At 37.6% G+C, this 13,427-nt stretch overlaps 1 pseudogene; it reads left to right on the top strand.

The window, feature by feature from the left end:
• The first annotated feature begins 1,639 nt into the window (after nucleotides 1–1,639).
• On the top strand, nucleotides 1,640–2,450 carry LOC123232122 (annotated as a pseudogene).
• The last annotated feature ends 10,977 nt before the right edge of the window (nucleotides 2,451–13,427 follow it).

Raw genomic sequence — 13,427 nt, 5'->3', positions numbered from 1 at the left:
CAGGAAGGGAGCTTCATTTCACTCGATCAGTATTTAGAGTAGGCTAGGCAGTCTCCTTACCTCTTTCCCTTCTACATTTCACTCTTTTTACTAATATTCCAATTAAACAAAATTGTTAAAAGCTGCTAATAGTTTTCCTGACTTAAGGGATAATAATTGGCAACCACTTTTTATAACTCTCTTATTTAGTCAAAATCCCAATTTAACCATTATAAATGGAAGTACTGTAATTAGTTTCCTTTCTCTCCTGCAACCATTCTTTCATATTTTATCTTTTCTCATACTTCATTTTCTTTTTCCTTCCCAGGATTTTCTAGTATAATGGATATTCCCAAGCTAGGATAAGTATGGTGTAAAATCAATTGCTCTATTAACAAGCATTTATTAAACACCTTGTGCTAGGCACTATGCTAAACACTGAGGATAAAAAGTCTAAGTCCCTGCCTTCAGCAACTCCTGTTCTTTCTAATGGGGAAAACAGCACATATACATAATATATTTGGTTATTTTGCTAATGAAATTATTGTTTTCCTAAAAGATGAAGTTTATAAAAACAAAACAAATCATTAAGTACCATTTTTATTGACCAATAACTCCCCAGAAGGAAAAGGGTTTGACTAAATTAAAAGACAATAGGGGGCAGCTGGGTAGCTCAGTGGATTGAGAGCCAGGCCTAGAGACAGGAGGTCCTAGGTTCAAATCCGGCCTCAGACACTTCCCAGCTGTGTGACCCTGGGCAAGTCACTTGACCCCCATTGCCTACCCTTACCACTCTTCCACCTATAAGTCAAATACACAGAAGTTAAGGGTTTAAAAAAAAATGTAAAAAAAAAAGACAATAGGATCCTTACTGAGAAGCAAGAGACCAGTGCTCCAAAAAAGGATATGACTAAGAGTAGGCAGTTTATCTTTTGATCTTACTTTTTACAAATGTATATTTTTAATACTGGAAAATCCATTCTCTATAAATACCTGTAGGCCCAGGTATTATTTTCTGAGATCCCTCAAGTTGCACATATTATGTGAAAGGTTCAAAGCTTCTGAGAGGACAATAACACATAGGCCGTACAAGTTTTAAACTTGAGAAAAAAGTAAGTCTCCCTTAGAACACAAATACCTTGTCCCAGTTCTGCTACAATTTCTCTGTCAAATTCTCAGGGTTTTGAAGGGGAACTATAGAATTATATTTGTCCCCATCTGCTCTAAAATTATGATTCTAGGTTCATAGGAGAAGAAAGGATTTAGAAATAGAAGGTGCCTTATAGTAAATCTATTAGACTCTCTCCTTTGGAGTTTAATTCCTTAACCTGTACTTGCCCTTGTGGATTTGGATTAACTTCTCAATTTACAAATGAGTAAACTGAGGCCCAGTGAGATTTATTAAGTGTCTCACCCAAGGTCAAAAGCTAGTAAGTAGCAAGTCACAGTGCTGAGATTTGAACTGACATATTTTACCTCCAAGTGCAGTTCTTTTTTTCAGTTAATAGCAAATTACCTAATTTTTTCAGGAATTCTAGAGAGAGAATTGTGTTAAGAAGAGTAAATTGTACTTATCCCTTGTCCTCATCAAAAACTAGTAGGAGCAGGGGAGAAGGGAGGCCGCAGCCGCTCGTGCTGGTTCCACGCCACCACCGTGGCCATGATGATCCACGGCTTCCAGAGCAGCCGCCAGGACTTCTCCTTTGGGCCCTGGAAGCTGATGGCGGCCAAGACGCATATCATGAAGTCAGCCAATGTGGAGAAATTAGCTGATGAGCCCCATATGCCATCTCTTCCTGAAATGATGTTTGGAGACAATGTTTTAAGAATCCAAAATGTTTCTGGCTTTGGAATTCAGTTCAATGCAACTGAAGCTTTAAAGTGTGTAAACAACTACCAAGGAGTAGTCAAGGTGGCATGTGCTGAAGAATGGCAAGTGAGCACTCCAAAGAGATTATTAGACCATATGACTGGACCTATATATACAACAGATTACAAAGGATCATTACTTGGTGAAGCTCTTAAATTAAAGGTTGTGCCTACGACAGATCATATAGACACAGAGAAATTGAAAGCCAGGGAACAGATTAAATTTTTTGAAGAAGTTCTGTTGTTTGAAGATGAACTTCATGATCACGAAGTTCCAAGCTTAAGTGTGAAAATTAGTGATGCCTTCTAGCTTTTTCCTGTTACTGAGATTTTTCTTAAGAATTGATGGCGTGCTCATCAAGATGAATGACATAAGGCTCTACCATGAGGCTGACAAGATTTACATGTTAAGAGAATACACTTCAAGGGAGAGCAAAATAGCCAATTTAATGCATGTTCCACCAGCCCTCTTTACAGAGCCCAAAGAAATATCACAATACCTACCTGTAAAGGAGGCAGTATGTGAGAAGTTGGAGTTTCCAGAAAGAATGGATCTTAACCTTGTGGCTACACAGGAAAATACATGCATGGAATCTAAATAAAATGTCATACAATATGAACTCTCTGTGGAACCCTCACTGGAGATGACTACTTTTGGGGGGGGGGAAGATTAGGGGAGAGCTATCTAATAAGACAATGAGCTGCCTTTCCTTGTGTTGAGATTTTCTATAGCCTTAAAAGAAGGGATGAAAAGCTTGATGTAGGCAGGTTCTACACAGCCTGCTATTCATACCACCTGTCCATATCTATCCATATCTAAAATTAATGGGAGATTGAATTGAACCAAGGTTTTGAGTTGTTACAGAATGGGATCTTAGCAATAGATATTTATATGTCCTAAAGAGCAATCAGAGGCAGTGAGCATGGAATTACCACAAATATTGTTTTGCATGAAGAGTTTAATTAAGTGAACCAAATCTAGTAGTTCTTTTAAAATTTTCAAAAGATTCCTGCGAAGTGAAAGATTGTGCATTTTGATAGCTTTTCAGTTTTAGTTTTGCAGAAAAATATTGACAAAAAGCTCTGCTAGAAAGAAGTTCACAAGTTAATCTCATGTTTTATATTCAGAGTAAGTTTATGTTTTCCCTTGAAAAACCATTGTGTTAAATGGGATTTTGAGGCAAAATATTCATAATTAGAACCAAAAAATTATTTCTAGAATTTCAAGCTAGTTCATCTATTGAAAGAGTAATTAATAATGTTTCTCTCTCAGCTATAGTCCCTCACTGGCAGGTGTGCTGGTGTTACAACTGGTTTTTGGCTGTCATCTTATAAAGGCAGGTGCCTTATTTTTAGTTCTGTAGATGTTTTTTGTGCTTCTACCTTATATGACACCTTAATGTGAATAAATATGCTGAAGTTAGTACCAGTACTGAGAAGTTTTAGATATCTGTCTTATCTATCTCTTGGACCTGGTATTAAGAAGAAATATTTTATGGATTAAGGAACTAGATTTTTTTTTCATAAGATATTGGGGGTTGGCATGAGGAATACGAAAATGAGGAGAAAATATTTTTAAAATAAAACATAGTTTTTATATTTAAATTTTCAAATTTCTAATATGACAGGGGAGAGAAGTTGGTAAAAGAGAATAAACTTAGGACCCATGGAAAAAAGACTGGATACCTTTACAAAATTTAAAAAAATATGGTCTTTACTTTTATAAGTTTTTTTTACCTGTCTACATAGTGCATGTAAAGCAGAAAATGATTACTATAGCATTGAGTAAGAGATTTATTAAAATAAGTGGGTTCAAAAAACTTTGTTTTAGTTGAGTTGTTCGAGTCTTACCTTCCCTATTTTAAAATACAATATGCAGCTCTTCTGCTTTTGCCCTTTGGGAAGGTTTTAGAGTTGGTAGGGTATTAAGTTTGTGAAGATCTTAGTTGAAAGGATCTGCCAAAGAGTATACTTCCTAAAAAATTATATTTAATCTGGACCCTCTTAGACGTTTATAATTTCACAGAATGGTGCTGTTGTGAACCACCCAGAAAGTGAACTTTATTAGCAAGTTTAATCAAACTTTTAAGGAAATCATCTACCTTTAACTCTATCACCTCAAAGCAGACGTATGAAAGCAAAATTTAATCTGCTCTGAGAGAAGGCATTGCATGTTTACTAGATAGTCATCTATTCCTCTATTAAAGTGTATGCTTTCTCTTTAGACAGGAAAGTGTGTATACTGTATGTGAGTATCTGAATAAATGTCTACTTTGTTTGCCATGTTATTTTGAATGAAAAAGACTGCTTAAGACAAGTTGCGAAATATTAAACTCTAACAACTGAATAGGATTATCCATCAGTTGGGATGTCCAATCTCTACCTTCTCCTTCCCCCTTTTTTCTTTGTGGATATATTGGTGTCAGGCTCAGTCCTTTATTACCTGTTTTGAATCTTATGAAAAGATATTGGAGGGAATAAAAATAATGGATTACATTTTGGGAAAGGGCACCACATGGAAGGATAAGTATGTTTCCGAATACTTCATGTCCAATCCACTACAATATTACTATGTGAAATACTTATAAAACAACTTGTTATCCATTGTGATATGACACTTCATTTTGTATTATTTGTTCCAAATGTCCTCTTTTTTTTGTACATGAAGAATAAACAAGAAATTACTGGCCTATGGGGGGAAAAACACTTGTAAACTGAAGGAAACTGGATCTTAAAGGAGCCTATAAATGGAGCTAATCTAGTGAACTTCAAATTTTGATTTGGTTTTTCTTGCTTTTAGGAAGAATAAAATATATGAAGAATGCATATTACCATGATAATGACAAGTAGTTAAATGGGTAATCCACTGAGTCTGAGTTGGTCTACCTTGACTATTCAACTATTTGTTCTACAAATGAACTAGAAATAAAGACCAAGAAATCCTGGTGGTTTACATTTAGGTAATTATAGTCTCTATGCTGTCATAAAAGTTCATCTTTTTTAACATCAATATTCTCTTAGTAACAGTAAGTGGCAAGAATACTGAAGTTTCTTCAAATTCTGAAATTCTATGAATTTTACTTAAGGTCATCCAAAAGACAATAGGAAGATACATGGCATATACAAGCTGGCTGCAACATATTGCCAATAAAGACCTGTGTAAGATATGCCATAAAATCCATCAGAGATATACAAGATTAGAAAAAAGTGAGGCATATGTAGAAAAATATTTATATAGCTCTCTTTGTGGTGGCAATGAATTGTAAAAATCCCCATTTATTTTTTTTTAAACTCTTACCTTCCATCTTAAAATCAATACTATGTATTGGTTCCAAGGCAGAGGAGCAGTAAGAGCTAGTTAATTGGAGTTAAGTGACTTGCCCAGGGTCATACAGCTAAGATGTGTTCAAGGCCACATTCGAATCCAGGACCTGTTCTCTGTCAACCTGGCTCTCTATCTACTGAGCCACCAGGCTGCTGCTAACATCTCCATCTATTAGGAAATGGCTAAATAAGTTATAGTAGTATCCCTATGCTCCTAGAATGGAGTCCCAGGATAAAAAAAAAAAAAAGTATAGGAATGTGATAGAAAAAGGGTTGAAGGGGAGGATTTCAGAAAAACCTGACAAAACTTGTAGGAACTGATCCAAAGTTAGCAAAAACAGTAAGATACAATAACATAATACAAAAACACAGTAACAGTGATAACGTAAAGATAACAAATTGTGATGGTCTTAGTAACTCTAATTAATAGTTATCCCACATAATTACAAAGGATTCAAGAATAAATTTGCTATCCCTCTCACATAGAGAAATAATGGTCTCAGAATACAAACTGAAGTCTTTTCTTTTTCTTTTTTTTAGAACATGCAAAAATTTGTTTTTGAATGACTATATATTTTGTTCTTCTTTCTCATTGGATGGGGAGGGGTAAAAAAATTGTTGTTCAATTGTGTATGGCTCTTCCTGATCCTACTATCCTACTGTCCATGGGATTTTCTTGGCAAAGATCCTGGAGTGGTTTGCCATTTCCTTTTCCAGTGGATTAAGGCAAACAGAGGTTAAATAATAGCCTACCCAGGATCACACAGCTAGTGTCTGAAGCCACATATGAACTTGGGTCTAGTGCACTGAGCCATCTAGCTGCTTCATAATAATAACAAAAAATAACATTTGTAGCACCTAACTACAAGTCAGGCACTGTGCTAAGGGATTCTTACAATAACCCCATTATATCCAATTATTATACCCAGCTAAGGAAACTGAGGCAAACAGAGATAGTTATATGACTTGTTGAGGGGTCACATAGCTAGTAAGCGTCCGAGACTAGGTTTGAACTCTCAGGTCTTCTGACACCAAGCCCAGTACTCTATCTAGTGCACCATCTTACTGCCTCTAGGAGGGGAGGGAATGAATTTGGAACTGAAAAAAAAAAAAAAAGGTTTAAACAATCTCTGGGCTAGGAAGGAGGGAAAGAGGAGGGAGGGAAAGGAATTGAGAAAAAAGTGGGGCAGAATAGTGTAGTGTGCATGCTGATTTGGTTAGGAGATAGGGATTTGAATCCTGGCTCTGACACCAAGCTGTGTGACCACAGGCAACTCATAAACTTCACATAACTTGTTTCCTCATTAACGAAATGAGATTATTATTTGGAATAGCTCCTTTACATGGTTGTTGGGAAGAATGTACATTACAAACTTTAGAAATGTCAATGAATCTGATCACAGCAGAGTGAATATTTTATTGGAAGAGATCATAAATAATCTGTGCTGTATCACCTTGTGCAATCCTTGCCCATTCCCTTCCCATAGATTCTCCAAATATCAAGCATGCTTTAGTTACTTTACCACATTACTTTGTGGGCCTCTAGAGAGAGCATTCAGCCTATCCTATCTACCGACCCTGACTTGCCAAATGACAGTCCATCTCCTTTTTCTAATTACATATTTCCTTGATGATCTCCTTCATACTACTTCCTACATACAGGTCATCATGGGAAGATTGTTGCAGCTTACTTGCACCCACCAAATATGATTAGCTCTAGGCATCACATTTTAGAAATGACATTTGGCCTCTCTCTATTGCCCTTCTGGTTACTTCCAATTTGGTTTCTTTGGGAGTGCCAAGACATGTCACTGAGAACACCTATATTTTTAAAAAGGCAGTACAGTAAACAGAACTACCCAATTTCTTTATACCAATTCAATCTTACCAATTCCTCTTTTAAGTTGGCAGAGCAAAAAGCAACCAAAATGATGAGTAAACTTTAAAGCATCCTATGAGTGAATGAAAAAAGCACGTATTAAGTGCTTACTATGTGTCAGGAATGCTAAAGCATACACAGAAACATATTATTCTTATCATAGACTTTCCTCTCTCCCATCTGTACTCCACATCGCTACCAAATTGATCTTTGTAAAACACAAATCTGAACTTCTGAGCCATGTGACCAACAAGATGGAGGACCATTTATTTTCTCTAACCCTCATATCTGGTCAAACTTCTCCAAAATGAGAATTATGAGCAAGATGTAAAGCAACTGAGGCTGGCTCGATGTGCTAAGGTACCAAGAATACTCAGGAATGAACTAATAGCAGAAAAAGCTAATCACTAATCCCTAGCATACTCACTCAGCACCCGCTTCCTTTACCATTAGTCCTCACACTGGCCAGGGCCATACAACCTGACCCACAGGTTTGTGCTCTGGGTTCCATCAGCAATTACCTTAATGCTGCTACCACAATCTCAATCACCTAACTATACCCTCACAGATCCTTAATCCATCCTGAGGCAACCAGCAACAGAACTCAACTCTGTCTCCCTCCATTCTACAACAGATGGGATACAGAAAAGCAAGCAGCTTTCTTACCTGAGGCAGTGTTCAGCCAGAGAACTAAGGAACTAAGGCAACTGGGGCAGGGTACCAAAAGTGGAGGGGGTGAATGAGGGCAGCATTCTACTAGGCCTTAAGGGAAAGGGATTGGTCTCTAGGTAAGCCCAGTTCTTTCCCCTAAAAAATCACTTAGGGCAGAAAATAAGGCCAGTGAAAAGGAGGTTGGGCTTTGAGATCCAGTCCTGAGGGGATGTGCCATCAAAGGGGAAAAGATCAGAGCAAATGATAAAGGAATATGAAAATAAAGGAATGAAATTACCAAAGATCTTCAGTTAAAAGTCTAAAGCATAGGTCTAACCATATCACTCTTCTGCTCTAAAAGTTTCAGGGACTCTTTATTGACTCTAAGATAAACTATTAAAAGCCTCTGACACTTAATGGTTTTTTTTACAATTTGGCTCCAGACTACTTTTTTAGGCTTATTTACACTTAATATCTCTCTAGTTCTGGCTAAAATACTGTTCCTTGTACACAATATTCCATCTCTCATGGCCATGCCTGTCTCCTATGCCTGGGATATACTCTCTCCTTACTGCCACCTCACAGAATCCCTAGGTTCCTTCAAAGGCCACCTTAAGTACTGTGTCCTATGTAAAGTCTTTTCAACTTCTAGTGCTTTCTCCCTTCCTCATAATCTTGTATTTAGTTTGTATTTACTTATATGTTTTTACATGTTCTTTCAAACTCTTTTTGAATGTAAACTTTGAAAGCAGAATTTGTTTTTATCTTTGTATCCCTAGGGCCTAGTACAATGCCTGGCATTGTGCTTAATTAATAAATGCTTGTTGATTATTATATAGGAATAATAATTATTATAGCTAGCATTTATAGAGCATACTTTACAAATATTATCTCATTTGATCTTCATAAAACCCCCTGAGAGGTAGGTGCTATTTTTATTTTCATTTTACAGTGAGGAAACTGAGGCACACAGAGATTAAGTAAATTGTCCAGGATCACAGAGCTAGTGTCAGAGACAGGATTTTAATTCAGGTCTCCTTGACTCCAGGTCGAATATTCTTACCCACTATGAAACCTAGATGTCTGGTAAGAATAATGGATAACAGATAAACTATCTGGCCATATATAACACAAGCATCCACAAAATATTAAAATAAATAGTTGTAAAATGTTCTTCTATTAACACATCTCCAGTGTGTTAAGCAGACACTCCATAGAAGATTTACAAAAGAAATGTGCAAAAACTATATAGAATAAAAGGCATAGTGGAGTTGTGATCTAAGCCAGGTAGATTATAATTCAACCTAAATACTAAAGTCCTATTGCTTTGTAAATCTCCTTCACTAAATTGCCCTGTAGTTCATCAATCATTTTCATGCATAGGTAAGATCCTATATAGATAATACAAACATAAAAGAAGCCTCCTTTTCCCTTCATTCCCCATCCCCATTAATGAATATGCAGATCATCCCCAAATCAAATATAAAGCATATCAAAATGCAAAAAGGAAAGTTAACTGAATCTTTTATTCCACTGTAATAACTTAGTGCCATATAAAATATTTACATTAATGTATAGTTTTCATGTCCAAGCTAACAAAAAAAAGTTGTAAAATGTTCTACCCAACAGCCTTCAATGTTTAAACACTGCATAAAGTTGCCAATATAACATTGTGCCTGTAGAATTTAGTTTTCCCCCATTAATTCTTCAGTTTTCTAATAAAATGTACACTGGAAATCTCTAATTATGAAATCAATTTCTCTCTCGTGGAATAGTTTCACCTCAGCAAAGTTCTCACTATAATTAGAATAATAATTTAATATAATAAAGGTCAAATTTAAAATACAAGAAGAAATTCACTATATCTACAGTCACTATAAGCAGGTCCTAAATATTACACATCTGTGTTCATGATTACAAAAGGCAAAATGTTCTGAATTTTAAAACCACTTTTTTCTTTTGAAGACAAATTACATAACATTATTTGATTTACAACATGCAGGAATTATTTGTTTTGTGTGTGTATTGTTAATATGAAAAATGATAAAGGCTGGTATAAATATATATATTAGTATTTTATTTAAAGCCATGTTGATAGATAAAATCATTAGACCACGCGCTTGTAAGCATTCAAAACTGCCGCCTCCATACTGCCTCCTAGCCAAGCCCTACTCGCCAAAGAAGAGACCACTCCCTCCTAACCCGGGAGATTTTAAGCGCTCCCCTGCGTCAAGACGTCGGAAACGGAAACCAGTTGGACCATGTTGGATCACGGGAAATGTAGTTTTTTTTTTTCTTTTTTTTTTTTTTAATTTTTTTTTTTAAACCCTTGTACTTCGGTGTATTGTCTCATAGGTGGAAGATTGGTAAGGGTGGGCAATGGGGGTCAAGTGACTTGCCCAGGGTCACACAGCTGGGAAGTGGCTGAGGCCGGGTTTGAACCTAGGACCTCCTGTCTCTAGGCCTGACTCTCACTCCACTGAGCTACCCAGCTGCCCCCTGGGAAATGTAGTTTTGATACATTTCCCTTGTCCATAGAAATATATACACTTTTAGATGGTTTTTTTTTTCAATTTCCTTTTTACAGTATATTCTAGATGAATATCTACTGATAATCTAGTAGGAAGTCAGCACCATTTTTAGGAAATTCATTAATATGCAAGTAGTAAAAACAAGAATAAAGCAGTGGCTGGGCAAGGGACAGAGAATCAAAGCACAAAAGCCAAATTCAAGCTCCAGGCATTAGAAATATAATTCCAGGACAAAGAGTTGAGATGAACTAAAGCTGCTTCTGAGGATTGACTTCAAGTTATGGCGTGTACCTCAGGTCAGTCCTATGCTCCAAATGGCCTATTTCCAAACACCAACTGAGCTTTCAAAAGAAAGATAAAAGAGAAGAGAAACTAGTTTCAAAATGTTTGCAGCAAAATACATTCTGCCTGCAGTTTGGCCATTTCATATAATCAAGTAATAAATATGATGCTTTGGTACTGAATTAGAAATCTACATTTGGATTGGTACAGAATTTGGATCAAGATAACTTTTTTTTTTTTGGGCTCATTCCATACCTTACACTGGATATTTGACCTAAATTTGGACATGTCAAGGCCCAACTTTAAAACAACTTTTAAAAACTGAATTCAACAGTGAAGGCAGTATGGCACAATTTAAGGAATCACGATTTATTTATTTGTTTGTTTATTTATTTGTTTATTTATAGTTGGCATATACTATATACTTGCTGTGTTACCCTAGGGCAGTGATGGTGAACTTTTTAAAGACCATGTGCCATCCTCCCCCACCCCCCACAGAGACCAAGTGCCTCCTTCCCATGTTCAGGGGCTAGACTTCCAGGCAATTCGAGGTGGGAGACAGCTTTCTGCCACCAGGGGAACCACCTGGCATGAGGGGGCAGCTGCTGGGCCAGAGAAGACTAGTAAGGTTGAGAAGGTAGGGAAAGACAGCTTATTACAACAAGGAGTGCATGTCCTAGAAGAGGGGGATTCAAATGCAGCCCCACACAGGTTCTGCTAGTCTCCCTTGTAGAGATTCAACCTTGGCACCTTTTAGGCTGCTTATATTTGTATAACAATGATACACCTGTGACTGTGACCACAGTGCTGGGAGTGGGTCTGTCTACTGGGCTTCCACTCACCTGGGATTGGGAGTAGGGAATGGAGGGAGTGATTAGCCTTTGGGGGAGTGGGGGTTGGTGGTGGTGTCACCCCACCCAGACTGAAGGCTGTCAAGGAAGTGTCAACGTGGAATCTAGAGACCCCAAATTTTTGGCCTAGTGAGATCTGATGAACCCCAAGTTTTAGGACTAGCTTGTAAATTGGAGACCCCAAAGTTTGTGCTTGTTCCTGGTTCCCTGTTCCCATGAGAATCCACCCTGAAGGGAATCTCTGGCTAGCAGTTGCAGACTGAATAATGGACCCTAGGATAAAACCAAGTGACTCTTTAGCCCAGTAGGCAGCCTGTCAGTCTTGTAAGCTGAAGGTCCTGAGTTCATGTGGTACAATGGGAGAAGCTTCTAAGGCAAAAGAATCACTTAGCTTTTACCCTAGGGTCCATTATTCAGTCTGCAACTGCTAGCCAGAGATTCCCTTCAGAGTGGATTCTCATGGGAACAGGGAACAAGGAACAAGCACAAGCTTTGGGGTCTCCAATTTACAAGCTAGTCCTAAAACTTGGGGTTCATCAGATCTCACTAGGCCAAAAGTTTGGGGTCTCTAGATTCCATTTCAACATAAGGAAGGAACAAAAGTGTAGATCTTTTAGGGGGTGGGAGCAGGCCCAGTGGCAGGAGAGAGGAGGGCCTCCCCCCCCAACCAGCCCCTAGTCCCAGACAGAGGAGGGAGAAAGGAAGGGATGTGGCCTAGGCACTCTGCTCAGGGGAGGGAGGGAGTAAGTACTTCCATTGGGCTGCTGGGCAGAGGGGCAGAGTGGTGTAGTGGAAGGGAGCAGCTCTGCCAGAGTCCCTCTGCTTTTCTAGTAACTAACTCTGCCACAGAGAGGTCTCTTCGTGCCATTTGTTAGCCATCATGGCCCTAAGCTGATCATTTCACTGCTAGGCCAGATGAGGAGTTTAGATCAATGCAAAGGTCCTTTCCAGCTGTTACATACTGTGATGTTTGTGGGTTTTTTTCATAAATCAAATGATTTCAATTTCATTAGTTCAATAAATTAAAAAAGTATGAGGCTGCTTGTGTGTGTGTGTGTGTGTGTGTGTGTCCCTAAGTGTTTATCAATACACACACATATATGCTATCAGTTCCAAGGCAAAGCAATAAGGGCTAAGCAATTGAGATTAAAGAATTTGCTGAGGGTCACACGCTAGGAAGTGTCTGAGGCCACATTTGAACCCAGGACTGGCTCTCTATGCACTAAGCCACCTAGGTGCCCTTCTGAACACTTTTTTTTTTTTTGCTGGCCAGCAAAGAATATTTTTTAAAGGATCATTTTGAGTTGGTTTCTAACTATCTACTTACAATCAATTCATTATCAAAGGTGCAATTACTAAGGCCATTTGATTCTCCTTTCAACTACAGATTACACAATTGTCTAATGAGTTGTCAAGTCTCATACATGACAAAACATGGCACAACACTTTAAAAAAAGAAAATCTCAAGAATTTCCATTGAAGAAGTTTTTCTACATAGAAAGTTCAAGTTTTTCAGTGCCAATCAAATCCATATTTGTATTTTGCTATGAAGCTTTGAACAATAATAATTTATATCTCTATAGAACTTCGGGGATTTCATTTGGGTTGTTTAACCAAACAAGGCAATGGGGTACACTGTTGTGTTATTATCCCCCATTTTACAATAGAAGAAATAAGGCTCAGAAATATTGTACAGAGTAAGAAAGCTGGTAAGTGGCAAAGATGAACCATATCATCAATTCCCTTTTTGACCTAAACTTTCAAAGGACTGTCACAATTTACTTCCCATTTTATACTCATTGTTTCTCCTACATTCTCTACTCTACCCTCCACACAAATTTGACAGATGTTCCTACACCAATAATAATGCCCCTCCCTTTTTTTTCTGTGCCAACTCAGGGACCTTATGGTTCCTAATGCATTTGAAAAAAAATGGCTCTCAAATATGTCTCAAGTTCCAAACTTCTATCTTATCTAGAAATCTATGCCCTGCAAGGAGACATCTAACCTTCATCTAATTTAAATGAGGGGAAGACAGGGCACTTAAAAAAAATATATATA

This window comes from Gracilinanus agilis, chromosome 1 (assembly GCF_016433145.1).
Source record: "Gracilinanus agilis isolate LMUSP501 chromosome 1, AgileGrace, whole genome shotgun sequence".
NCBI classification, from domain to species: Eukaryota; Metazoa; Chordata; class Mammalia; order Didelphimorphia; family Didelphidae; genus Gracilinanus; species Gracilinanus agilis.
This window is presented reverse-complemented; position numbering and strand designations above follow the sequence as displayed.